Source organism: Sus scrofa, chromosome 5 (genome assembly GCF_000003025.6).
Source record: "Sus scrofa isolate TJ Tabasco breed Duroc chromosome 5, Sscrofa11.1, whole genome shotgun sequence".
In the NCBI taxonomy this organism is placed as follows: Eukaryota; Metazoa; Chordata; class Mammalia; order Artiodactyla; family Suidae; genus Sus; species Sus scrofa.
Window position 1 is genome coordinate 96,718,273 of NC_010447.5, and position 27,342 is coordinate 96,745,614.

A 27,342-nucleotide genomic window follows, 5' to 3' on the forward strand; every position below is an offset into this window, starting at 1 on the left:
AAAATAAGCGGACCTAGTTTGGACATTGAGCCTGAATTAAGATAGGTCCTGATTGAGCAAGTTTTCTAAGAAGCTCTGAGAGAACAAATATTGAAAGATGCGTACATTAGACACTAGGTTTGCAGGTAGAAATAAACCTGTTGCTTTTTTTTAATGCATTGTAACCTTACAAGGAGTAAAGGTAGAGGCCAACCCATGAGTTCAGTAGAAAGTGAAAAACGTTTTGAGAACATTTACTAAAGTAGAATTCAGACTTTAGCAGAGTTGTGGCACAGAGTCAATATCAGATATTTGTCGAATGTTCTGGGAAAACCATTTCAGTATAACTTGAACAATTATGAGAACAATGCTCATGAGTTACTTATATCAACCCATCATGCATTTATGGAGTGCCAGTTAGGTACAAATCGACATATGTTGTGCATGATGAAAATTCAAAATTAGATTAAAAAAAATAGTAAAATTTCCAGGGAAATAGCAGTCTGATGCTCATGTCTCTGTTTGGGGGTAGATTTCAGTCACAAATGCAAGAAAGTCGTAGCAGATAGAAGAAAGCTGATATTCTGAGACTTAGAGGAAAAGGTAACTAGAGGAATTAAGTTGTCTGTTCTTTAAAAAATATAGGCATATTAATCATTATATATGTATCAAATGTATGATAATTTAAATTATTTAACAAATTTACTCTTCCAAATTATTTCTCCAAAATAGTTTGCTGTTAGATAATGGGATTTTAAGCATAATTATAGCAGAGCAGTTATTATTTGAAAATATGCATTTTAGATAAAATGGTTTGTTAGAAAAGTATTAAGTCAACATGTAAAAATCTGTATTATTGATTTTTTGTGATAATTTTTACAGAAAATGACCATTTTATATTTCTGATTACAACTATTATTCTCTAAGCCCTAGCTGAAATGCTTTTACATGTGAGATGTGTTAACACTCTATTAAAAAAGTTAGTCAATTATAGAAAATCCATTGGCTAAATGAGGCTTCTATTAACGGACTAGAGTGGTAGCTGGTGGAAATAGGTTGGTAGATTGAATCTATTCAAGAAAATGTGTTCCCTACTGACTGGTACTGACAGCCCATGATCATTTAGTTTTAATTTAGAACCTAGAGTTAGTGTCCCAAAACTCTACTTGAAATTTCTTTTATTAGTCTTTTTCACAAGGGAGCCAAACTGTTACTTCCTCATAACTGCCCCGCAATTTTCAGGGATTACTCTAAGTGTGAATTGTCAAGTGTTTCTTCCAGCTGCCTCCTGTCAGGCTATAATCCCATACTGAGCCTTGTCAGAGGTCACTGAGCTCTTGACTAATGCATTTCATTAGAGGAGGAAAGCAGAATGTCTCCAGCACACAAATGGCAGGAGACATACAGCAGAACCAGGCACTACTTAAATTAAAAAAAAAAAACACGAAAAACTAAATTTTAAATCCATGACATTTTTAAATAGTCTCTTTCAGTATATTTTCGGTGATTCAGAATAAAATTTACAGTATTAAGTACTTATTACTTGGCATTATTTTTCAACATCTCATACATTTTGAAATTAAAGCTTTCAAGTTATTAACAATGATGGATGAAGCATTGATAAGAAAAATACTTACACCAACAAATCTGTTCCTTTTGCACAAGTACCCCTGAAATCAATTTTCAGAATATTTAAATTTTCACTCTTCCTTGATAATTATATATCGCTACTTTATTTAAATCCTTCATATCCTTTATATTGAAATTTACTTTCAGTGAAGGTGGAAATCTAAAAATATAGGAAGTGGTAAAATTTAAATTTTAAAATATCTATCCTGTGGAATCCTTTAACATGTGAACATTTGATTGTCTCAATAATAATTAGGCAAAAGTTTGTACACCACAGGTATAAGTGTTTCAAGAATTGCTAAACTGGTGGGGGGGGTGGACAAATTAGGAGTCTTGGATTAAAATATATACACTACTATTTATAAAACTGATAAACAAGGACTCCTTTGACTACACTGGAATTGTATTCAAAATCCTGTAATTACCTATAATGGAAAATAATCTGAAAAGGACTATATATATATGTATATAGTTATATATACATATACATATATATAGCGTATGTATATAGTATATAACATACATATATATAGCATATTACATACATGCACATATATAAATAACTGAATAGCTTTGTTGTACACCTGAAACTAACAAAACATTGTAAATTAACGACACTTCAATAAAAAAGAAAATACGTAAATTTTAAAAGCAAAGAATTACTAAATTTTCTCTGATCTTGATGATGTTTCTGTTGTTATTTTTGTGATTTAGCTTTATAGGAAAAATCTTGAAAAACTATTCTTTATTGAGAAAGACACCAAGGTTCATTATGAAACATGCTAAGAAATATTTTTTGTTACTTCCATTGCCAAATTTAAATAATCTTAACAGAAGACAAGGGGGAAAAAATGAGTGTATGAAACCATTTTTTGTTGAATAAGCTAAAAGAAGTTTTTTCCTACATAAAGATCAATTATTTTTGGAAAAGTATCAAAATTTTTAATCACACCTGTTTAAACTACAAAATTAAGCTACATTGTCAAGAATTTTAAAATGAAATAACTTGCATCCAATTTACCATCCTTTCTCCACGGACAATAGGTTTATCAGTTTGAGACAATATTCTTTCCTTTAGGAGACAGTTTATTTTAAATGTCACTTAAAAGTGTCATTTAGAAAGAAAAAAGATAAAAGACATCAGAACGTATTGCAAAATTTAAGAAGTTCTATATTTAAAAGTTAATGTTCTGCTTGCCCACGTGAAATGACTAGAGTCTGCATTTTTTTCCTTGAATTAACCGATTGATTCCACATCTGTCACAAGGAGTCACCTTTTGTAGGGAGACTAGGGTGCTGCATCTGTTTCCTTATTTGTTTTTTAGAATGAATATGCAAATATAAATTGTTAGCGTAGCAATGCCTTTGGTTGTTTCCATCACTTCTGTTATTATTTCATTCTCCCTTTCCTTGGCAAAAGGGAAATATGAACATACGTTTTTCCTCTGGAAAAAAGGATATACACACACACACACACACACACACACACATATACACACACATACATATTAGAGTAGGAGATATATATTCTAATACCATAACATAGTCAGAGACCAGGGCCAATTTAAAAACACATCATGATTAAAACTTAATATGGTACAATTAGTAAAAATTGTGGCACAGTCCTACTAATAATCATACATTATGGTCAAAGAAACCCTGAAGTGTGCAATTATTTCTCAACTGCAGTTTAAAAAGTCATTGATCTAATCAGAGCTTAAAGTAATATCCACTGGTTTCTCATAATTACTTAAGATTCTTTCTGGTTCGGAGAAGGTCGTAAGCTGATGTATTGAGTTTTCCTAAAGACATTCTCTTTTCAAAATGTTTGAGACACCCAGAGAATTATTCCAGGACATTTTGATACAGTATCACAGTTTCTTTCTCACCACAGTTTGCAGTCACCTGCTGGACCTCCATGGCAGTGGAATTGAATAATGTTTTTTTCTAAACTCCTAAGGCTGCAAATGAGGGATCAGGAGTAAGCTCGTCTCAACAGAGGGCTCATGGGTCTGGAATTTAATTAAAGTTCTAGTGGCCTGAAATGTTCTCAGTTTTCCTTTTTTCACCTATATCTGGCAGTTAGCTTAACATTAAAAAATTTCTTTCAAGGAAACTATTTACTATTCAGTATCACAGTAGAAAATGAATTATTTCATACTTAAAATAGATGAACTACTGGAAATACAGAATGTGAAATGCAATGCATTATTAAAATACTAAAATAAATGCCTATGTTGCAGTATATTTGTATATAGGTTTTAAACTGTAGACTTTACAGTTCATATCAGTTACAGCACAAGAAATGTCTGAATTTGTAGTAACATGGGTCCTGATTCCAACTGAGATTCACTCTCACTGAAATAACCCAGAGCAATTGTTTCATAAATACTCCAAATGCAAAATGGCAATTTTATATAATTAAGGTCAAATGGAAATACTCGAGTCTTGGAATATTTTCTGTCTTTTTAGTGGATTAATGCACTTTTATGGTACAAGCAAATGAGGAACTAAAGGTATTTTACCAGGATCCAGGAAGACTGGATGGCCAGCAAAGCAGGCACCAAAGCTCTTAATTATTTGAATGGCTGTTACGTAGAAAAGGTGGTATATCCTTTGTCTTGTACCGACATGTAGAAATAGTACCAATGGGTAGAAGGCAGAGAAATAGATATTTTTATTCCATTAAAAAGATCAGGGTTGTCCAACATGGAGCAACTTAATCTTGAAAAGTAGCAAAGACAATGGTTTAAAGAAACTGGGTGGGAGTCAATCAAGAATCTATAGAATGATCTCTGCAATGGGAGAAAGCTGAGACCATCTCTAGGACTCTTTGAACCCTAAAATTCTTCATTTCTATGTTTAGACACACAATGTAATAATGCAGACAAACTTGCAACTGTGAGGTGAAAAAACATCTCTGTAGACTCATTCTATGACTATCATTTGCTAGAAGCTTGAATGGAAAATCTGAAGTATAACAAGAATATAGAAAAACCTTTTATTAGAAAATTTAAAATAATACATTGGAAACAAGCATGTATATTTTGACTTTTAAGAATACCACTTGCTGCTTGTCCTTTTGTTTATCCAGACTGGAACAGAGAAAATACAAGTGAGACTGGAACATTTTCTTATACCAGGAAACAGAAGGTGCTTCATAAATGATTAGGACATGTTAAAGGGATACAGAAGCCGGCTTGAAAAGGACTACCAGAAACCAAATTTCTGAAAATTTGAATATTAAAATAATTGATAGAAATAGGTGATAACACACTGACAGAAGAAGTAGAAGAAGAAACACTTAGATCATATTGTTATAAATAGAGATGGATTCATTTAACTTTTGTGGAATAAAATATTGACAATGTGTGTACAAAATTCCTATTAATTATAAAGGGCAAAAAAGTTAGGTGGAGAAGTCTATCTCAATCAAATGATCAAAATGAGTATCAACAGCATGGAACTAATTGAAATTGTATACCTAAGAGGATGCAATGAGAAAAATCCAACAATACATCAATTATATAAAACCTGAATCTCATCATCAAAAAACATTAGACAAACCCAGACTGAGACACTTTAACAAAATAAACTGCTTGTCATCTTCCAAAGCATCATGATCATGAAGCCTGAGAAACTGTCCATAAGGAAACAACTAAAGTGCGATGACCGCCAAATATAACATGATTCTGAACAGGACTCTTGTGCTATGATAGACACTGTTGAAACAACTAGCATAACTTGAATGGGGTCTTCAGATTAAATGGTAATGGTTTATTGATGTTAATTTCCTGATGGTGATTTTGGAATTGTGGCTGTGTAAGGTAACATTAGTGATGAATATACACTGAAGTGTTTAATGGGCACCATGTCGGAACCATACGCTTGATTAGTTCAGAAAAAAATATCCCCAAGTGCCATGTACTTTTGAATTTCTGTAGGTTTGTGATTGTTCACAATGATATCTGTATGAAACGTTTATCATCTTTTTATGATTTTTCTCCTTCTGGCTCAATATCTACAAGGGTTATTATCCATTAAATTACCTAACAATAGCATGGATTTACTTGTAATTAATTTGTAATTTCCAATTTGAAATTTTCCAGTCAAGCATCAATGATCATCTTTTATAAATACTAAAAAAGAAAGTTAGACATTGGCAAGAGACTTTGGAAAAAGCAGGGAACATTTGGGCCACAGAATGTTCCTGTGTTATAATACAAAACTACACCTAACTACTTTTTTCATCTCAAGCACATCAATTTGCCTCTGTGCATAAATTTTCCCATCTATTTTTTTTTAATTCTTTTGGCCACACCCACAGCCTGTGGACATTCCCAGGCCAGGGATCAAGCCCACACCACAGCATTTGAGCTGCTGCAGTGTAAACACCAGATCCTTAATCCACTGAGCCACAAAAGAATACATTTTTCCATCTTGTAAATGGAGCTAATACTACCAATCTAGCCTGGCTTCTGTAGGGATTAAATGAATTAACTTCAAAGAGCCCCAGTAAAATGTCTAACTTATTGTTGATATCTCCCCATCCATTCCATTCCTTCATCAAATCTTTATTGAGTGGTGCTTGAGTTCCTGGCAAAAATGATGCCCTAGAACAGCAAAGATAATAATAAGACACATCTGTATCCTCAAGAATTTCATAACATAATGGGTAAGACATATAGTTTATGATGTATGGAGACAAATGATGTGAGAGAGAGATGCGACAGGATATCATGGAAGAATATAGAATAGAGACACTAAACAAATAACACTTTCCTTTGGAGGAAAGATCAGAATAAACAAAAGCCTTGCTCTGTTCCAATTGTATATTAAATATCAGTCATTTTATATATTTTATGAGACTGCCATAGAAAAATACACTTGAGAGACAACTATGTATGAGAAGTGTGTTGTGTCAACTAATAGAGTCTTCATTGAAAAACATGATTTGTGGTTCATGATATCTGAAAAAGGTTGTCTCATTCTACTGTGTTTAAAGCAAACCAAGTACATTTAATATTCATTGAGGACTTACTATGAACCAGACAGTGCCTTCAGCATTTTATAGTTACAACTTATTTAATCCTTACAATGAACCGCTGAGGTAGGTTCCATTACTGTCTATGCTTTACAATCCTGAACTTTTCTGCCTATATGCACTCACATACTGATTTCACCTAATCTCATTCCTGTAAATACTACTTAGATGCTGAACTGACTTCTTTATCTCCAATTCAGACCTTTCCACCTTGGCATTCATGTATCTCACTGCTTTAGATGTATGATGGCTTTTTAAACTTAACAAACTGGACTAGCTTCTGCCCTTATTCGATAAAATTTGCTCCATCACCTTTGCCTTATTAGTTAATGTTGACTCTTCCTTTCTGCTTAATCAGACTAGAAGTCTTTAAGTTATCCATGAGTGTATTCCCTTATTCCCAATGATCAATCCACTCACAAAGCCTACTAGCTCTATTGTCTAAAATATATTCTGGGATTTACTTCTTATTATGATCACCCTTGCTACCATCTGGTAAAACTTCTTCTCAAAGTCTTGGCTGGGTTTTTGCATTAGACTCCTATCTGGTCTCATTCTTCTGCCCTCACCCGATTTCCATCTACTCTTAACACAGTAACCAGAGTGATCTCAGGAAAACAGAAGTCCTAATACGCCAACACTGCTCAAATCATTTTCATTGCTTTCCTATTCACTCAAATAAAACAAAAGTCCCTGCAACTACCTAAGGGCCTATAAGAAATTCACCTTCCTCTCCTCTTGCATTGCTCAGAGCTTTTGCACTGCTGTTCCCTTCTTAAAAAGCTCTTTCCCCTGTGCTTCTAAAACCTTCTCCCTTGCCTTTGAAAAGTCTTTTCTCAAATGCTATATTCTCAGTGGGATCTTTCCTCATGTTCCTGTTAAAAATTCACCAGCAATTATTCCCACATTCCTTATCTACCTCCTTGATTCTTTCTCACTTTTCCTCAGAGCACTTCACCAACTTCCACATGTTTTTATTATTATTATCCAGTGTCTGCCTTCACCTACGAGAATGGAAGGTCCAGAAGGAATTTTTGTGTTATGTTGTCCACTGCTCTTTCCTGAGCACCTAATCCAGTGTCTGGCACATATGAGGCAAATAAATACTTCTCAAACGTTTGATCCTACTTGCCTCATAAAGCAAGAGGCAGCACTAGAACTGAAACCATTGGTCTGACTCCAGAGCCCGTGCTCTTCTTACCATTTGTACTGTAGTCTCAAGATTGCCTTTAGTTCATCTCTCTCTCTCATCTCCTGCATACTCCTTCTTTTCACCACTCTTAGTAAACTGGACCACTTCCCAGCATTTCTCTGGGGTTGTGACTCTGACGACATGTGTAAATTGGACTGATGAATGCAGAATATTGCTAGAGAAGGATGGATGTAAGAGTGGCTGTATTACTGGAGGAGCTTGGAAGATGTCAAATAAAAAGACTCTTGACTATATGTCAAGTCATGACACAACTTCATATGGTTCTAGAGTCAGTGTGTATGTGTGTGCTCCTAGAGCACAGCCAGAATATTTAGGAAATGGTTTCTAAGCATTAGAAAATTTTACGTTTTACAGATTATCTGTAACATACATAATACACACCCCACTCTCCACTCCCTTTAAATTGGCACTGATATTCCATAATATTCTTTGCCCTAAACGTAGACACACCTGCGTAGGTTAGTAGGAAAGCCAAGTTGACAGCATGTTTTATGTACTGGCTTATTTCTTGGCCAAAGATTTGTTGTCTGTCATGGAGACCAGGCCTTGGAGCTGTTTTTAATGCAACATAATAGAATACATATAGAGAGATCTCAGCCAACTTAAAAAATATATATTGAACACCTCCTCTGTCCAAGGTGCAATGAGGCTAGACAAAGGATAAAACAGAGTTGTGTCTAGGAGACCGTAGTTTAGATGAAAGAAAGGCAAATGTACATTCATTTGCCTCTCAGATTTTTGAGAGGCAAATTGTAATCCTGACTGGAGAGAATTAAAATAAAAAGATGAAACGATGAACCAAGTTCATAACTAACTCCCAAGTAGTTAAGGGAGGCCCTGTGAAGGAATGAAAGAGAACACTTAGTAAGCACCTGCTATGTGCCAGGTGCTTTGCATATATTGCCTCACTTAATCATCATAGTAACCATATGGGGTCTGAATTACGTTATTTTTATAGGTGAGGAAATTGCACTGAGGTTAGTCCAGCTAGAATTTATTGCCGGGTTATTGCAACCATTCTGTATCTTTGGCCTGGCATTGTGTGTTCCTGGCTGAAGGCACAAAACAATTGTTTTCTGCCCTTTATGGGACGTCAGTTTTGGCTGAGGAGGTTGGTAAAACAAGGTAGATGAACGTAATTTCAATTGAATGTTGAATCATACTCATAGGACTAAGTTTACATCCTATGGGAACAAGACGCTTCTATTCAAAAACGTGGGTCCCAAGGAAGTTTTTCTAGAAGAGGAACGCTTTACTGAATCTGGAATGATGACAATGGCGAGACTTGACTTTTCCAGACAGAGGGGACTACAAGAACAAAGTCAGAGTTCTGATCCTGGATGGCATGCATGCTAGTCAAAGTCAGGCTAACTGTTATAACAAACCAACCTGACATTGGCTCAAATCTGATAGAAGTTCATTTTTCTCATACTTGTACTATCAAAATGAATGCTCCTGATAGCAGAGAGGCTCTGCTGAAAGTGGTGACTCAGGAACCAGGATCCTTCTATCTCAAATCTCCAGCATCATCAATGTGTGGCTTCCAAGTTCTTCACAGGTTTTGGCATTATGTTGAAAGAAGGTTAAGACAAAGTATGGGATAGTCCTTTCCATCCTGGAAGCAGACTCACTTCTATTTGCCTACAACACAGTAGCCACTCCTATTTGCAAGGGAGGCTGAGAAATAGTCATTTTTGTCACAGGAAGGAAGGGGAAAGAATTGTTTTCATGAAAACATTAGTGTGGTCTGCTCTAGTGTATAAATTCTGTTCTTGCTGTGATACGGTTCAACAAGAGAGCAAGGAACAGCTCCATCACACACAACCTTTTACTTCATGATACGAAATTTTGGTTCCAGTCAACAAACATTTATTGAGCAGAGCCAGATACTCTATTAGGTAGTAGAAGGCAAAGAAGAAACTGCAAAATTTGCCTTTAAGGTGGTTATATTTTAATAGGATTACACTTCTCTTAACACCGTAAGATAAATTCCTATTTTTATGTTGTACGTAATGGAGACATGGGGAAGGGAGGAGCAATGCAGTAAGGGGATGACATGATCTGATTTGCTTTCTGTGAATTATTTAGATGACAGCAAGGATGATGCACTTGAGAGTGAAAGACTAAAAGGAAACAGAAGATTTTGACTTGAAACAAATCAGTGTTAGTGGGATGGAAAGAAAAAAAATGAAAAGTAGGAAGTGACAACTGACTACATGCGGAGAATGAAGGAAATGTCAGGTGAACCCTAGGTTTCTGACTTGGGTTAAACAAAGAGACGATGGTTTGACTAACTACTAAGATATGGAATACAAAAAGGAATTCGGTCTAGGAGATAGAGCAATAGCGTGAATTCAATTTTGACTCGTTTAGTTTGAAAGGACTGTGAAGACAAAGCTCTACTTAAAAGAGACACATGCACCCGCATGTTCATTGCAGCACTATTCACAATAGCCAGGACATGGAAACAATCCAAATGTCCATCGACAGAGGATTGGATTCGGAAGATGTGGTATATATACACGATGGAATACTACTCAGCCATAAAAAAGGATGACATCATGCCATTTGCAGCAACATGGATGGAACTAGAGAATCTCATACTGAGTGAAATGAGCCAGAAAGACAAAGACAAATACCATATGATATCACTTATAACTGGAATCTAAGATCCAGCACAAATGAACATCTCCTCAGAAAAGAAAATCATGGACTTGGAGAAGAGACTTGTGGTTGCCTGATGGGAGGGGGAGGGAGTGGGAGGGATCGGGAGCTTGGGCTTATCAGTCACAACCTAGAAGAGATTTACAAGGAGATCCCGCTGAATAGCATTGAGAACTATGTCTAGATACTCATGTTGCAACAGAAGAAATGGTGGGGGAAAAACTGTAATTGTAATGTATACATGTAAGGATAACCTGACCCCCTTGCTGTACAGTGGGAAAATAAAAAAATAAAATTTAAAAAAAAAAAAAAAAAAAAAAGAAAGAAAGGACTGTGAAACGTGTGGTTGGAGATATTCATCTGAGTCTTAGGTACTGTGGTAAACTGCAAAGTGACTCCCCAGAGATACTCATGCCTCGATGGCTGGAAATCTGCCTGGTACAAGAGACTTCACAGAGAGGAATAAATTAGAAATCTTGGGATGGGAAGGTTATTTTGGACTATCCAGGTGAGCACAATGTTACCCTCAAGTTCTTTATAAAAAGGTGACGAGGGTCAGAGTCCGAGAGAGCAGCGGAGATCAGAAAGGAGAGAGAAGGTGATGTTGCCACCGTGGCCTGTGGAGGAAGGGGCCAGGAGCCAAGGACTGTAGACGTGGAAGGGGAGGTGGGAAAAACAGGGAAAGAGATTCTCCCCTCCGCTCTGCAGAAGGAACCAGCCCTACTGACATCTTGACCTCAGCCCAGTGAAAACTGTCATCCTGACTTTAGCCCAATGAAACTGATTTTAGACTTCTTACCCCCAGAACTATAAATGAGTAACTTTGTATTGCTTTAATCCACTAACCTTCTGACTGTTATAGCAGCTATAAGAAACGAACACAGGTACACATATTCGTTCCCCAGGAATAAACACACAGGTAAGTGATAGTCCAGATCATGAAACCAGAAGCACACCTAGAAAATGTGAGCTAAATATAGAGGATAGCATCCTAGGAATTACAAAACCTTGAGGAACACGTAGCGGGAAAAAATACTTATGAGGGTTGACCAAGAATTGATGAGCAGGGCAGTATCAGAAGAACCAGGGAAACATGGTACCATAGCCTCCAGGTTATAAACAGAACCAGGATGGGAAAAAAGTGGATTCAAACGCAGGGAGAAAAAGTCTTTATAACTTAATGGACATAAATTGCTTGAATGGGAAAATGAGAGGTGTTGGGCTGGAAGAAAGGAAAAGGAAGAGAGAATATCATCTTGAGGCCTCTGCATTTTAAAGCACTGATGATACTGTGGTCCCCTCTGATGTGAAGTTTTGATATTAAATTGGATTCTGGACCTAATTCCATTGTGGGGGTGGAGAGGGAAGGAGGAGGTCCCCCACACCTCCAGGGAGCAAAATTCTGGACACCAGCCTCGTGTCAGACAATTCAGCTTAATTCTGACACGACTCACCTAGAGATGACATCAGGTTCTACAACATAAGGGTTTCGACTTAAGAGACTGACACCCTCCTCCCCACCCATTTCAGATGCCAGTTGCGAGCCCAAGTTCCTACCTGTGCTTCTAACCGATGAGCTACAGTTTGGAGGTTTCTACAGCCACCTCCTGGGATTTTATACCCCACTAGCAATTCCAAATCATGACTTGTACTTCTGGGGGAACAGCTGTAAATCAGAGTTTCTCAAGACCTCCCTCCTCTGGCTCCATTAATTTGCTAGAGAGGCTCATAGAACTCAGAAAGGGGCGATCATATTCCCTGATCTCTCGAGGCCTGCCAACTCTCCCAGTGCCTTCCAAGTTCTCTGAACCCTTTCCTTTTGGTTTTTTATGGAGGCATCATTCCATGGTCATGATTGATTAAATGACTGGATATAGACTACCAATTTGCCCTCCAGCTCTTCTCTCCTAAGGGTGGAAGTATGGTACTCAAAAAGTTCCAACCTTCTAATCATATGGTTGGTTCACTGAGCAACCAGCCTTAATCCTTAGGTTCCCTGAAGGCTTTTCCAAAAGTCACCTCATTAACAAAACAGTGATACCTTTATAGTTCTTATCACAAAAGATTCCACAGGTTTTAGGAGCTCTGTGCCAGGAACTAGGTTGAAGACCAAATATATATTTCTCATACATCACAAATGATAGGGTCCCAGGAGGATGGAGACAGACCCCCAACCCCCAAATGTGTCTATTCACCTTGGAGACCTACTGTGGACACCCTGTTCCAGAATGTGGAGGCTCCAGCTGGGCAGCAAGAAACAATGGCCTGCGGAAAACAACTATCTGCATAGATTAACCTCCTGAAAGGATTCACTGCACCCCTGTCATGGGACTTGACTTCCCTATCCCTCTTTTTTTCCTATTTTTCCTACTTTTCCTGTCACAAGTTCCCATCACGAAGTCCTTTCAGCCACAGATTCCAGACCCAGATCTTTTATAAGCCTGGCACTTCCTCACAGTCAGAGCTGGCACCATCTTGAGCTCAGTCCGTGGCCCTCTGATGCCTTAATAAATCTCTTTTGCTTTACTAGCTTGGCCTCATGCATGCTTCCCTCTGCAAACCTAACAGCAATATCATAGATATCAAGTTGAGATTGATTTTTTTTTGTACCCTTATCCTGCTCATCAGCATGGCATTCTGTTGCTTCCAATTAATATCCTGCTTTTCTCTTTGTATCACAACTTACTTCATGGATACATCAACTGATTCTTCTTATTACAGCCATGAAATGTGATATCTGTCTTAGGAATACTTTTATTCCCAACTTCTTTGAATGCAAGTTTTGTTCTCCCTAAAGGATGACAAACATCAAGAAGATGGGATTTCTGTGGGGGAGGTGGCAGACCACTGCAGTGAAATCAGAATGGTAAGACAGCTCTTTTTACAGTGGCTCCTTTGTCCTGAATTGACTGTGCATCACTTCTTTCACATGCACAACCCTGTCTGTTAGATGTCAGGACCCCCAGTTAACATGCACAAAAAGAGATTTTAACCAGCTTTTCAAGACCATAGCTAATAAGTAGCAGAATCTTATTTGAATCCATATCTCCTTCAATCAAGATTCCAGTTCACTCCATTATTCCATTCTATGTTGGTCTATAGGGTTAGGCAAGTAAGAAGGAAATTGTATTTCAAAGACAATAAATTATTAGTCCGTCTCCTCTAAAGGGACATATTTTTCAGTAAAAGGAAAGCCTTTCATCATTTTTTTCCTGTAATAAAAATTCATGTCATTGTATTCAATACTAACTAGTTTTATTTAACCAAGTGCAATATGCTTCTCAACTGATGTCTGCTTGATGAAAACACAACATAATTTTTACTTTTACCACTTCAATGACTTTAGTGTTTAGTCACTGAATTTAATACATGGAAAAGTATTCTAAACTTTATGTATTATTAACAAATATAAGTTGGTACAGACTCGTAAATATTCTCCATAATTTAGTAACATGTTCTTATTGGACTATATATTTTATAAATGCTATAATTATATAAAGTGTGCAAATATACAATAATAAATTGACTTTACTGTTTCTCAAATATTCCATATCTTTCTCTAAATGAAGTGTTTCCTCTACAAATGTTAACTGCTTGATTTTTTCATGTTTTCCTCATTTTCAGAGATTTTCCTGCAATTTCACTTCAAGGTTTGATGCAAGTACAGCTGTGGTTTTTAAGGAGGTGTTTACACCACTTCTTGCACAGAGTTCATCCGTCATATTCTACTCACATATTTCATGAATTAAAATATAGAATGGCAGTGGCAAATGCATTCGACACCAGGAAGGACTCCAGAATTCCAACATACATAAGGAAAAGTTGAAGTCACCCAAATCTAAACATATATATAAGGAACACCCTCATATGTTTTTTTGCTCAAATGAATGTAAAGATGTTTAAGATTTTTTCCCAGCTATATTTAATATTGAATATAAGCTCTATATTGAAAAGACATTATCAGAAAGAACTGAAATATAAAAACAGAAGATTTACTTTTCTTTTCACAAATCAGTTTCCAATGAGTTTGACATTCCTACATCCTATCTTTTGGCTCCAGAGGAACTTTTCAAAGAACAGAAAATTTCACTCTCCCTTCCAAAAAATTTGGTTGATTCCCTCTGATTCCCACAGAATAAGATTAAAAGTGCTTTACTATGGCACCCCAAGCCCTCCATGATTGAGCATGAATTTTTATTCTGACTTAACTCTCATTTTTTTTTTTTTTGTCTTTTGTCTTTTCAGGGCCGCACCCCTGTCATATGGAGGTTTCCAGGCTAGGGGTCCAATCAGAGCTATAGCTGCTGGCCTATGCCACAGCCACAGCAACACCAGATCCAAGCCACATCTGCAACCTACAGCACAGCTCACAGCAATGCCAGATCCTTAACCCACTGAGATAGGCCAGGGATCAAACCCACAGCCCCATGGTTCCTAGTCAGATTTGTTTCCACTGCACCATGATGGGAACTCCTAACTCTCCTCTTTTCCTCCTAGCAGAAACATCACCACATTTATTATACCCTAAAATGCTGCAGGTACAATCAAATTATGTATATATTGTGAAAGAGCAAAGCATAGAGCCTGGTGACAACAACAAAAACATTTTTTATTAAAATCTATCAGAAATGCTTATCATCCCCTTCAGAGCTAACCCACCTATTAGGCAGGCTTCAAAGTCCAGCTTAAGTATAACTTCTTTCTAAATCCATTCTATTTATCGACTTCCTGCCATGGCGCAGTGGGTTAAGAATCTGGCTGGGTCACTGGGGAGGTGCAGATTTAATCCTGTGCTGGCACAGTGGTTTAAAGGATCTGGCATTGCTGCAGCTGCATTTTGGGGTCACAGCTACAGCTTGGATTCAATCCCTGGCAGAGGCATTTCCATATACTCTGGTGAGACCATAAAAAGGAAACAAACAAACAAACAAACAAACAAACAAAACATTCTATTTGGTCCGGGTCTAGCTATTGACTCCCTCCTCTGTACTCTCATCAAGTCTCTAATGGAACACATTAGTCACTGCACTAAAAGTTTGTAGCTACATGTCTGTCTTCCTCATTGGACTGTGAGCCCTCTGAAAATAAGCACCATGTCTTTTTCTTCAGATCTTTAGAGCTCAACATAGCATTCTTAATTCCATATCTAAAACCTTGTCTGGATTGAGTCCAAAATCTTTGGGATTAGAAAAAAAAATATTACATATATATGTAATCTATAAGACCACAACCAGATATCAGGGACTGCACCCTGTAATCAACATGATAATTCTGCTTTGAAACATTACTTTGATAGTCATGAGTTCTATTTACCAAATAGATGTCCACTCCTCTCCCCTTCCAGGAACAGAGTAGGATTATAGCTCTTGTGGCTGAGAAAAGCCATGTGGCTAGTTCTGCTTGTGAGTAGAAGTGATGTCATTTCTTAGTTCCAGTATTAATTGTTCATGTGAGATCCTCCATAGCTCTCTGCCCCTCTGGTGTGAGCCATATCTGAGGTGGTGAATGTTCTATCAGCCCAGGTTCTTGCGGGACTATGCCAAACATGTTGTTTTCAGCCACTGTATTGGAGAATGCTTATTACTGCAGCATAACCTCGTTCATCCTGACCAATATAATCATTCATATGAAATTGACCAAAATGACTAAAGACATCATATTATTTCAGATCGTGGTTTGTAATCAAATGCAATTATTTGGATCATATTGGGTTTTCCTACCAAATAAGTTGCCCCAAAAACTTTCAATTTTCAGAGTTTCTTAATTTTGAAATGATGAGAGAGGCACTGTGAGCCAGAATCTATCTAACCAAAAGCAGGCAATACAGCTGAAAGCAGGCATTAAGAGGAAAAGAATCTTCTTGGATATAGGGGCATGGACCTTTTAATATTTTCTCTGCTTGTTTTATAAAAATTATACATGCAAGTGGTAAGAAAAATAAAATAGTATAGATCTGCTAATATTAATTTTTGGTTTTGTTTTGTGCTGCTCTTCACTCAAAAGAAAAGAAAAATCTCTAGCTGCATCTATGGTGCAGGAATGTCATTTACACAAGAAAAATTCCCCACAATCATTAGGACTTTGTACATATATGTAAAATAGGAATAGAAATTGTTGTCCATCTCTCTATGTAATTTTATCATACAAATTTGTTGATCCTACTAGATGTAGGTACTATTTTAAGTACTTTACATGTATCAACATATGGAAGCATAAAAATAAACCTGTGGGTTATTATTCTTAGGCCAACTTCATAGTATTAGGCAAGGGAATTGAAGCAAAGGGGAAAGCAATTTGTCTAAGATCACAAAATTAGGAAGTGGGTCATAGCCACGCAGTCTGACCTCAGAACCTGTGCTTTTAACAACTATACTACAGAAACTATGCAGTAACTCTCAAGCTAAGAAAAGAAAAATATCCACTAATATTTCTTTCATTTCACTGATCCTGAGTCTTATTTGTCACTACTTTAATCATTTTTTTTGGTTCCCCATTGAAATTCCTTTTGAGTTCTTTGATTCTGAATAGTTGACTCCAGAATCTATTAAAAAGATCAGCATCAGAGGAAAATTACTTAATGCTACATTATTACATTAGTTTTGTCTTTTAAAGTACCATTTTTATGTTGCAGATTCATAGTCTACTGGTCAGTCATTAAATGCAAAGGATATATTTTCAGAACACACGTGATAGAGGCTCATCTTCCTATTTCAAAATGTCTTTCAAGAAACACTCATTGCCCTTGAATGCATAATAAATAATACTAGCTACTATTATTGAAAACATAATATCTGCCAGATGTAATACTAGACATTTTGCATTCATTACATCACTTTGTCTGTACAACAGTCTTTCAAGTTTTGTATTCTTACTTTGATTTTACAGATGAGGAAAGAGACTCAGCATAGATTTAGTAATTTACTAAGTACAACTGATATTCTAAATAAGATCAGCCTAGCCACAATGTCTATGCTATGACTCTGTGGGATATCAGGTATTTGGATGGTCATTTCAGAAGGAAATAAACTAAAATTAATTCCATGTAAGAGTTTGGAGTTTTGCCTCTTTTTTTTTTTCTTTTTGTATCTCAAGAAAAACACCATAATAGTTGATATTAAAAAAAGTGCATTCCAGAGTTCCTGTCATGGCTCAGTAGTAATGAACCTAACTGATATCCATGAGAAGGTAGGTTCAATCCCCAGCCCTTCTCAGTGGGTTAAGGATCTGGCTTTGCCATGAGCTGTGGTATAGATTGCAGATGCGGCTGGGACCTGGTGTTGCCATGGCTGTGGCATAGATTGCAGATGCGGCTGGGACCTGGTGTTGCCGTGGCTGTGGCGTAGGCCGGCAGTGACAGCTATAATTCGACCCCTAAACTGGGAACTTCCATATGCCATAGATGAGGCTGCAAAAAAAAAAAGAAAGAAAGAAAGAAAGAAAGAAAGAAAGAAAGAAAGAAAGAAAGAAAGAAGGAAAGAAGGAAGGAAAAGAAAAGCATTCCATTCCAGAATGTGTTTTTAAAATGAATGAATGAATTAATATTCTTCTCTTCAAAATGCTAACAAGTCAAGTCAATTTATGTGGTATGGTGCACATAAACTGGGAAACTGGTTAAGTATCTTTCGAAGTATATGTTATACAATTCAAATTTACAATGAGGCATCTCAAAGAGGTACAATCATTTTTTCAGCTACAAACCAGGTACTTCTCATTTCGAAATGCAGCCCATATGGATATTCCTTGTACAAAGAAATATGGTCTCTTTAGCTCTTTCGTGGGTGAGTGTATTTCAATATGTGTTTTCTGAAGCCAATCAGCATGAACAAGTCCCAGGGCATATGACACTTTAAAGAGCTTTGATGAACTTCAGTCAAAAAGGTGCATGTTAGTTTTTAAAAATCATGCATTTCACAATTCAAAAGACAGTTTGGTAGAGACCATAACATCTATACCAAGAAATCTATTTCTAAAAACAAAAACAAAACAAAACAAAACAAAAAAAACGAAAAACAAACTGGTCATTATTTTTCAGCAGATACTGCCTAGTTTTCCTTAGAAACAACTTCTAAGCAACCAACTTCAGAAACACTCATATCTCAGAGAATACCAGAAGCAGCAAAAAATCCCTTAAAAGAGCAATAAAATACCTTTCCAAAGAAACCAAATCCAGATTCCATACCATAATTCAGGCAGTACAGCCCATCATAAACAAAAATTCATTATGCCTGCTGTGTGGAAAAATGTGAAGCAAGAAGAAATAAACAGAGAATGTTTTAACAAATCATATTAGCCAAATGAAAAAAAAAAAAAAAAGGATAAAGCCACAATTCTGAATGAGTCTGCCAAAAAAGCTTAAAACAGAGCCAAAATGTGGAAGAAATCTAAACATAGCCAGACCAAGTCTGGGTCTTCCTAAGATATTATACTCTGGTTTTTTCCTTTCAACTATTTCCTTTAGGTTTAAGGAAAAACCTTGACCAGATCTAGAGATGTAATATTAAACGCACACAGAATGAATCAGAGCCTAAAGTGAAGATGCAATTGAATGAAATTTAAAGACATGAAACAGAGCATCATTCCCACACAAGAATCACAAAATACATCAAGAGAAGATGAAAATGTTTGTATTTCTAGAATTTTGCCTTTTAAAAAAATCTAAAAATGGTTGTTTATAACACAATCCGTTATCAGTGTGCAAAACCATAAGGAGATGCAGTAGGTATACGCCTTAGAAGTTTCGCAGAATATTCAACACTGTTAGGAAGGTATGATAAAATGTCCTGGTCTGTGTAGCCAGTAGGATCAAAATTCTTTCTTATTTGGCATCACACACGCACAGTGACAATGAGCTGCCTGAGAAAATCCAAGGAAAAATGAAAATCCCCATCATGAAATAAACTCTGTCATCGGTAGAACAAGACGATCAGTCGGGTCTCTTCCAACCTGATACTCTGGTTAGGGACTCACCGCCTAAGCAAGGGGATGGATAGAAACTGACTTCCGGCCATGACTGAGAAAGCCCCCTTTGTGAACCGATCCATGTCCCATGATTGGATCCTGGAAGAGGGAGGAGGGATAAAGATGCAGTGAAGAAGAGAAGAGGGAGAAAGGAAAGGAAGACACATCACAGAAGCAGGTAAAATCTAACGGCCTCACCTCTGCTGGGGGATTGGGAAATTAAGAACAAAATGTTGGGGGATGTTTCTCATATGTGTACAAGGCTGCAGAATCAGGCTAAATGTCCAAATGCACCTTTGTGAATGATCCTGAGATCTTAACCATCACTTTTATCATTATTGACAATTGGAGAAAAAATAAAGGTCTATTAATTTCCAACTGGCTAAGTAATGAAGATGATATTAGAACATAATGCCTTTAAAAACTGTAGTATGTTTATGTCATAGGCTGGAAAGCTTTGAACTAAATACTATCAAGGTGCTAACCATAACAACGGAAACAGGTCACTCTATATTCACAATCGGGACTCCAAAAGAAACAAAAGATTAATCATCGGAAAAGTATAATTGATTAGACGATTATATACTAGCAGTGTCATGTTCTTCTTCTTCAATGTGGACTTTTAAAAATCGTGTTCCGAATATTGAATCTGTTCCTCACCGATTCATTTCTAAACCAGATGTGTGCTTTGAGACAATTTCTGCTTCTTCCTACACCTTATACCTACATATGCTCGAGTGATCTTAAAGAGGAAAAGAGATGACAGAGAAAATGAAAGAAAATTGTGTAGCACATCTGGCCCTATACACCTGCCTTATAATTCACCCATTCTATTTAAATCATTGTTTTCCAATATCCCCCTCTTAAAGAAGAAAGAGAATGGATAGTGGAGAGAGAGAGTTTCGAAGGGAGAAATTCTGTGAAGATCACAAGACAGTTCTGAGAATCAGAATCCCAGAATGGTCCACAGGTGTCGTGCATGCAGATGCAAACTGTATCTGTGTGTTTATTATTGCCTTGATCCTAAGCTGGGAGGGAGGGGGGTTATCTGGTCAATTTTTAAAGAAGCCTGATTTTTAGCGAATGTGTAGATTCATTCTTTTCTTCAGTGCCCTTTTTCTCAACAGAAATACTAACACATTAAGATAAGGATTCAAGTTTCTCCTTTCCTTAGCCCCTACAATAAAATAAATGTGTGTGTGTTTGTGTATATAAATTGTGAAGAAGAAAAGTGCATCTCCAGTGAACAATTAGGCTGAAAAAAAAATTACTCAGAAAAGCTGATACACGGTTAATTTGTAAATATTATAGGGCACAGCTTGTGGACAATTTTTTTTCTTATAATTAAATCCAGCCCTATTCTGACCCACAACAAGTTGTGAAGATTATTGAGTTCAGTCCAAAAAAATGGTTAGTGACCTTGTTTGTTGCCCAATTATTATCAAAGACTTACTTATTTGCCTAAACTTTTAAAAAATTAGTCTTTGTTTTGAAAACGGCTAAAAGAAATACATTCAACCTGAAGCTAAGACTAAGATTTCCTTCTCAGGTCTTAAAGTAAAATCCCAGAAAACAAAATCACGATTACTTATTTTCATGACATCTACTATTTCATACCATTTAAACGCTCTCAGAAAGAAAATTATAGCAATGAATTGATTTCAGGCTAATAGCTAAATATTCCAGGTTAAATAGACATTCTTTCTTCTATGTGCTTTTCAACAAAAGCTTTCCTTATACTATACTCAAGGCTGACGACTTCTAGTTAATTTATTGAAATGTCCATATTTATATTATTAATAAATCATTTACGCTTCCATAGGCACAGAAACAAATATTTTGCTGTTTGATCGTATATATTTAGGAATCACGACTTTTTAACTTAGCCAGCTCACGTTAGAGACCTAAGTGATGTTCTTTATAAGCAAATACAGTGTGGAACTACTGAAGAGAGGAACGATTCAGGATTAGAATAAAAAGGAAAGATGAGAATTGCTTCTTGCATAAGCTATTTTACTTAATAATCTATGTTATTTTTAGCTTTTTCATATCCTGGGGGGTGAAATGCTTGTCTTTTATGCTTTGCAAATCATATACAAGGCTGTTGGTTTCATACATAATATGAAACCAGATTACTGAAAAAATAACAATTCCACTGAATAAACGTTTCATGTAATAAAAATTTGAGTTTTTCAGCGATTTCTTCACTTTAAGTTCCACAGGCATAGTGTACAATCTGTTCTAAAAATAAAAAAGTGAGTTGGTCAAATTAAGTGAATAATTATCCCAATTATTTACTCTGTATCTTAGCAAAGGTATTATAATTTTAAAAATTCACTAGAAATGGGGAAAGCTCCTTTTATGTACACTTCAGTTACATACTGACACTCTGTAATACTAAAACTTAAACTCTGCATTATCTGTGTAATTTCTATTCATGAGCATTAGCATTCTAACTTTTAATGATTATTATTTAGGTTAACAAAATATGCTTAAAATTATATATGAAAGCAAAAAAAAATCAATCCCCAGATGATATAGATATAAGTACACAGAGAATGAGCTATAAAGATACAGATGTAGCTGATCATATATTCCAGTGTTCAGGAATCCCCTTCCAGAGGCGCAGACATAAACATGCTATCCTGAAAGTGCATCCACACACTTACTTATATATTTCTTTTCTTTTTCTTTTCTTGCTTTTTGTTCTAGTTTCACTCTGCCTGCAAATGTGCATCTATGATAGACAGATGCATAAACACATTTTTAGATGGTTACTTGTCAAAGTCCTATCATTCTCAGATGGCTTTAGAAGATTTTAGGAGTTGTAAAGCGGAAGCATATAAACAGATATGGAGGATTTGTATCATTTTTATATCTATATTGGTAGGGATAATGTGTACATATTCATATACATAGACAGTCACAGAGCACATGTTACCAATTAAAAGTTACATAAACTTAAATTTAAGTAAAAGCTTCAAAGCTTGTTGCCCTATGAAAATGTACATTGCCTTTAATTCAATGAAGAAAGGAAAAAATACTTTCCAAAAATAAGCACAAGAATTCTTCTATATTAAATTTTTTTCTGCAGACTTCTAAAGTCAGGAAGAGGCATAGGGAAAGAGGAACTAGTCCCAATTTTTGCTAAGTATCATCTAATATAAGCACTACTAATATAGTAGTGACATTCTCCTTTGAAATCAGATATCCTATTTCATGCTGCCATTTATTTATGATTTCTTTTTTTTCTTTTTGGCTCCTATTAACGCAAAATTTTAATTTTGAGAATTAGAATGTAAGCATTCTATTTATAGACCATGTACATAGGCACCTACTCAATAAAAAGAACTCTATGAAATACTAAAAGGATAAATAAAATACTCTCAGTAGAATGTGTAATCTAGCAAAGGAAACATTTGCGTGTTCAGCTAAATATAAGGCATGAGGTCATGGAGGTATGATCAAAGCGTAGTGGAAGCATTAGGGAGAGAGTGAAGAGTTCCAACGGGGGGGGGAGGGCTGAAAAGCTGGAGACTTCACAGATATCTTTTTTAAGAAACAGTAGCAGCTGATTTCAAAGAAAATGTCATAACTCGAAATTTACAAAAAAGTCAGGGAACCGTGGCATGTCATAACAACCAAGACACAGAGTGATGCTGTCTAGTCCTATAAACCAGCCTGATGTTTTGACTGACTTAATCAGTTGGGTCAGGAGAAAAAGAGAAGGGTGTACTCTGATTGACACGACCCATACAGACAAAACAATACCCCTTGTTTGCGTGTGTAAAGAACCAGTGTTCGTATGTGTGTCCATTGCACAAGAGAGACACATAGGTGACAGAGGGACTATGTTAATATATTTAATGATCAGATGGTTCTCTTTATCCCACAATAACTCTGAAGAGGAGAAGAGAAAGGTAAAAGGAAAAATGGCATTATTCACGCTAAGAAAATACATCGAGGAATTACACAGTTAGTGGTGGAGAGATAGAAGGGCAACAGCGAAAAGAAAAGCAAGAATTGGCAAAATGGAAGGAAGGAAGGGAAGAAAGAAGACGAGGGAGGGAGGGAGAAAAAGAGTGTGTCTGGATCAACACAGAGAGAAATAGGAACTATGGAAGAGAGTTGAGGGGAAAATATCTCTTAGTGCTTGGGGGGTGGGGGGTGAGAGAGGCCAGCAAGCTTATAGCCACAGACAACAGGGCTCATACTAAAATGCTTTTTTTCATTGTGTGTATCCAGAAAAATTTTCAGGTTATTTATGCTCAGCTAGTAAGCCTTTGGGGACACAGGTTCTATGTTTTAAGCATTTTAAAATTGCTACTGCAAGTATCCATTAAAAATGCACATATATATCTTGAATAAAAATGAATCAGGCAAAGGTATTTAATAAAAGAATTTGAAGGAGCCATTTCATCTCAATTTTTTTTTTTTTTTTGGTCTTTTTGCCTTTTCTGGGGCTGCTTCCTCGGCATATGGAGGTTCCCAGGCTAGGGGGTCTAAACAGAGCTATAGCCGCCGGCCTATGCCAGAGCCACAGCAATGCGGGATCCGAGCCGCGTCTGCAACCCACACCACAGCTCATGGCAACGCCGGATCCCCAACCCACTGAGCAAGGGCAGGGACCGAACCCGCAACCTCATGGTTCCTAGTTGGATTCGTTAACCACTGAGCCACAATGGGAACTCCTTAATTTTGTATTTTTTTTGGCTTATGATGAAAAATAATGAAAGATAACTGTCATTTTAACAAGCTAGTGAATAGTATTTGCCAAGTCTGTTTCAGCCCTGGAGAATTTCCTTATTACTCCTGTTTGTTCAGCACAGCATCTATTCAGAGCATTCTGTCCATATCCTCTCGGGCCTCCTGTCATCTGTCTTGCTCCTGGCCCCTCCTGCAGCTCCTCCAAGTCACCTTTTCCAGGAGGTGTCTGCGGACCATCTCAATTAGAAGCATAGGCCTCTTCCACTCTAGCAGTTCCTTTTCTTTCCTCTTTGTTTTTTAACTGAGCACTTCTTTCTTTTTCTTTTGTGTGTGTGTGTGTGTGTGTGTGTGTTTTTAGAGCCCCACTCATGGTATATGGAGGTTCCCAGGCTAGGGCTCGAATAGGAGCTGTAGCTCCCAGCCTACACTACAGCCACAGCAATGCAGGATCCAAGCTGTGCCTGCCACCTACACCACAGCTCATGGCAACACCGGATCCTTAACCCACGGAGCAAGGCCAGAGATCGAACCTGCATCTTCATGGATGCTAGTCAGATATGTTTCCTCTGAGCCACGATGGAAACTCCCAACTGAGAACTTATCTCTAACATATTATATTTTCATTTACTCCTTTAGAATAGAATCACCATGGGGACAGATAATTCTCGGGTTTTGTATTCACTGCTATATACCAAGCACCCAGAATAATGTCTAGGATTAATGATTACATATTTCTTGAATGAATGAACTACTGAACTCTATAAATATTGCATCTCTTCTATATTCCAAGTGCTGTGAACAAAGAGTCCATCACCCCTATATTGGAGGAAAGTTACAGTGCAGGGAGGAAACAGACACAGAAACACCTACAATAAAGTACGATCATTTCCATAACCAGGGAAATTGAAGGTGCAAGGAGAATTTGAGCAGAGCCACCAAAGGCAGTGTCAGCAAATGGTCAGGAAAGACGTCCTGATATAAACGAGTTTTAAGTTAGAACTTGAAGGGTGGGAGGGGAACTCTCTAAAGGAGAAAGATGACATGTTTTCCAGGCAAAGTTAACAGAAATGAATCTTGAAGTGAAAGGGCCAGTCCAGATGCCCACCAAGACTCTGAGAATAACTGCAAGGAAACCTCCTTGTGGTAAAGATTCTAAGACTCGGAATCATTTTCAGATGAGGATCCACAAGCAATGTATTGAATTATACAGCCCTTCTGAGATTGTCAAGCAGATACTTCCATCAGTATTAAGCCAGGAGTCAAGACTGACGTCACCATTGCAGATGCTTTAATCATCTGCAGTGATTAAAATGCATTTAAATAAATGGAATGTCATTTAATAAATTCACAATCCGTTGTTTAAAAAAAAAAATCCTAAAACCAAAAGATCAAAAAAGAGCACAGAATGCATCCAGGAACTGGACAATTGGCCATGGGCTGGAGCACCAAGCAAGGATGGCTAGAGACGTTAGCAGAGCCAGATCACAGAAGCCCTTGTCAACTGTGCTACAGGATTGTGACTTTAAACTCAGGCATTTGAAGGCTTTGAAAAGTCTGAAGCAGAGAAGTGATTTGATCAGATGTGAGTTTTACCCTCAAATGCCGTATGGAGATGGGCTGTAGATTGTGACAGACACAACCAGAGGCAGAGAGGCAGAAATCCAGGTAGACATGATGAATAAATTATGTTTTTATTCCAAAGTGGAAACATTTTGCTTTTCCTCTTGTTTTATGTGGACTATTTAGGAAAAGCTTTTTCGTCAAACTAATGTTACTCATTAACTGATGAACGATACAGTTAGCATGGCCTTAGAGCATCTTTCTTTTTTCTTACTTTCCTTTCATTTGTTCTTAACGGCACACACACAGTCACACACACTTACACACACATTCACAAACACATGCACACGCATCACATAGAGTTTGTTCGTTTTTGCTTTTTAGGGCCACATGGAAGTTGCCAGGCTAGGGATTGAATTGGAGCTACAGATGCCAGCCTACACCACAGCCACAGCAATGCAGGATCTCAGCCGCATCTGGGTATACACCATAAGGGATCTATTTTTAAATAGCTACTCTTATAGTAAAGGGATTACGATCTTTATTTGAGAGAATTCTTCTTTAGGGCACTGGCATACTTAATAATGAATTTTTAGTGTCTTTAGGTACAGGAGGTATAGGAGTTTTTAAAAAAGCTAAAGTTTATCCCTGCCAACTGAAAGTCCAACATTTAATACTTCAAAGCGGCATTTTTTTTATACACTTAGGGTCAGTTTAATGTAACTGACATCACATAAGACTCACCTTTAAACTTGCATCACAAGCACAGTTTGCAATATAAAATATAACCTTCGGAGGGCAAGACCTATGTCTAAGACTGTCTTCCTATATCTTCCATAATTAGCACAATCCCTGATACAAGGTATAATGTTCAGATTTGACAAATGGCTCTACTGTCCATACACGACGCTTGATTTAAATTAATTCAACAAAGTTTTATCGAGCACTTCCTATGAGCTGTTCATGATGTAAATATATTGCTGCCCTTTTAGTAAATCCCATCACTGTATTTCACGAACATGATATACGGATTATTTCCTTAGAAATATTTTTACACAGAAGGTGATTTTTGGTGGCACTTCAACTGGCAGCTCACACCATTAATATCACCCATGAAAGACTTTCTCTTTTTTTTCTCTCTTTTCCTTCTACACTCCTACCTTCAAGAAGTTCGTCTCCAGGATCTCGCTGGCCCCCGGGGCTCTCCTGTCACTTGGCCTCCAAAGCTGTGTAATGAGGTGTCTGAGCCAGTGATAATCCCCAGAGGTTCTCCGTGTTCCAAAATCCCCTCTTTCCCTTCCCCCCGACAATGAAAACTTGAGACCAGTATTTTGGAAAAGCATTTCTGGAAGGCTGCCAGTCCCTGCCCTGGACATTAGTGAGCCATGAGTTTCATTCCATTCATATGACCTTACGTCTTTAAAAAAAAAAAAAAAAAAAAAAAAAAGTGGTAGGTTTTTCAGAGGTGGGAGCATTGGTAGCAAAGACAGTAGAAGAAAGAATTAGAAGGCCTTTAACAGAAGGCCAAGGAGAAAGGGAGGAGATTCAACCTCACTCTAACCCCGTCCTTCCCATTAGAGCCGTATTT

At 37.0% G+C, this 27,342-nt stretch overlaps 1 long non-coding RNA gene across 1 annotated transcript in view; it reads right to left on the reverse strand.

Annotated features, from left to right (window-relative positions):
• Positions 1-27,044, reverse strand: part of LOC110260863 — a 34,056-nt gene extending 7,012 nt beyond the window's left edge. Inside the window, exon 1 of the long non-coding RNA XR_002344384.1 lies at positions 26,915-27,044. This is a non-coding gene — a long non-coding RNA (uncharacterized LOC110260863). The remainder of the gene's footprint in view (positions 1-26,914) is intronic.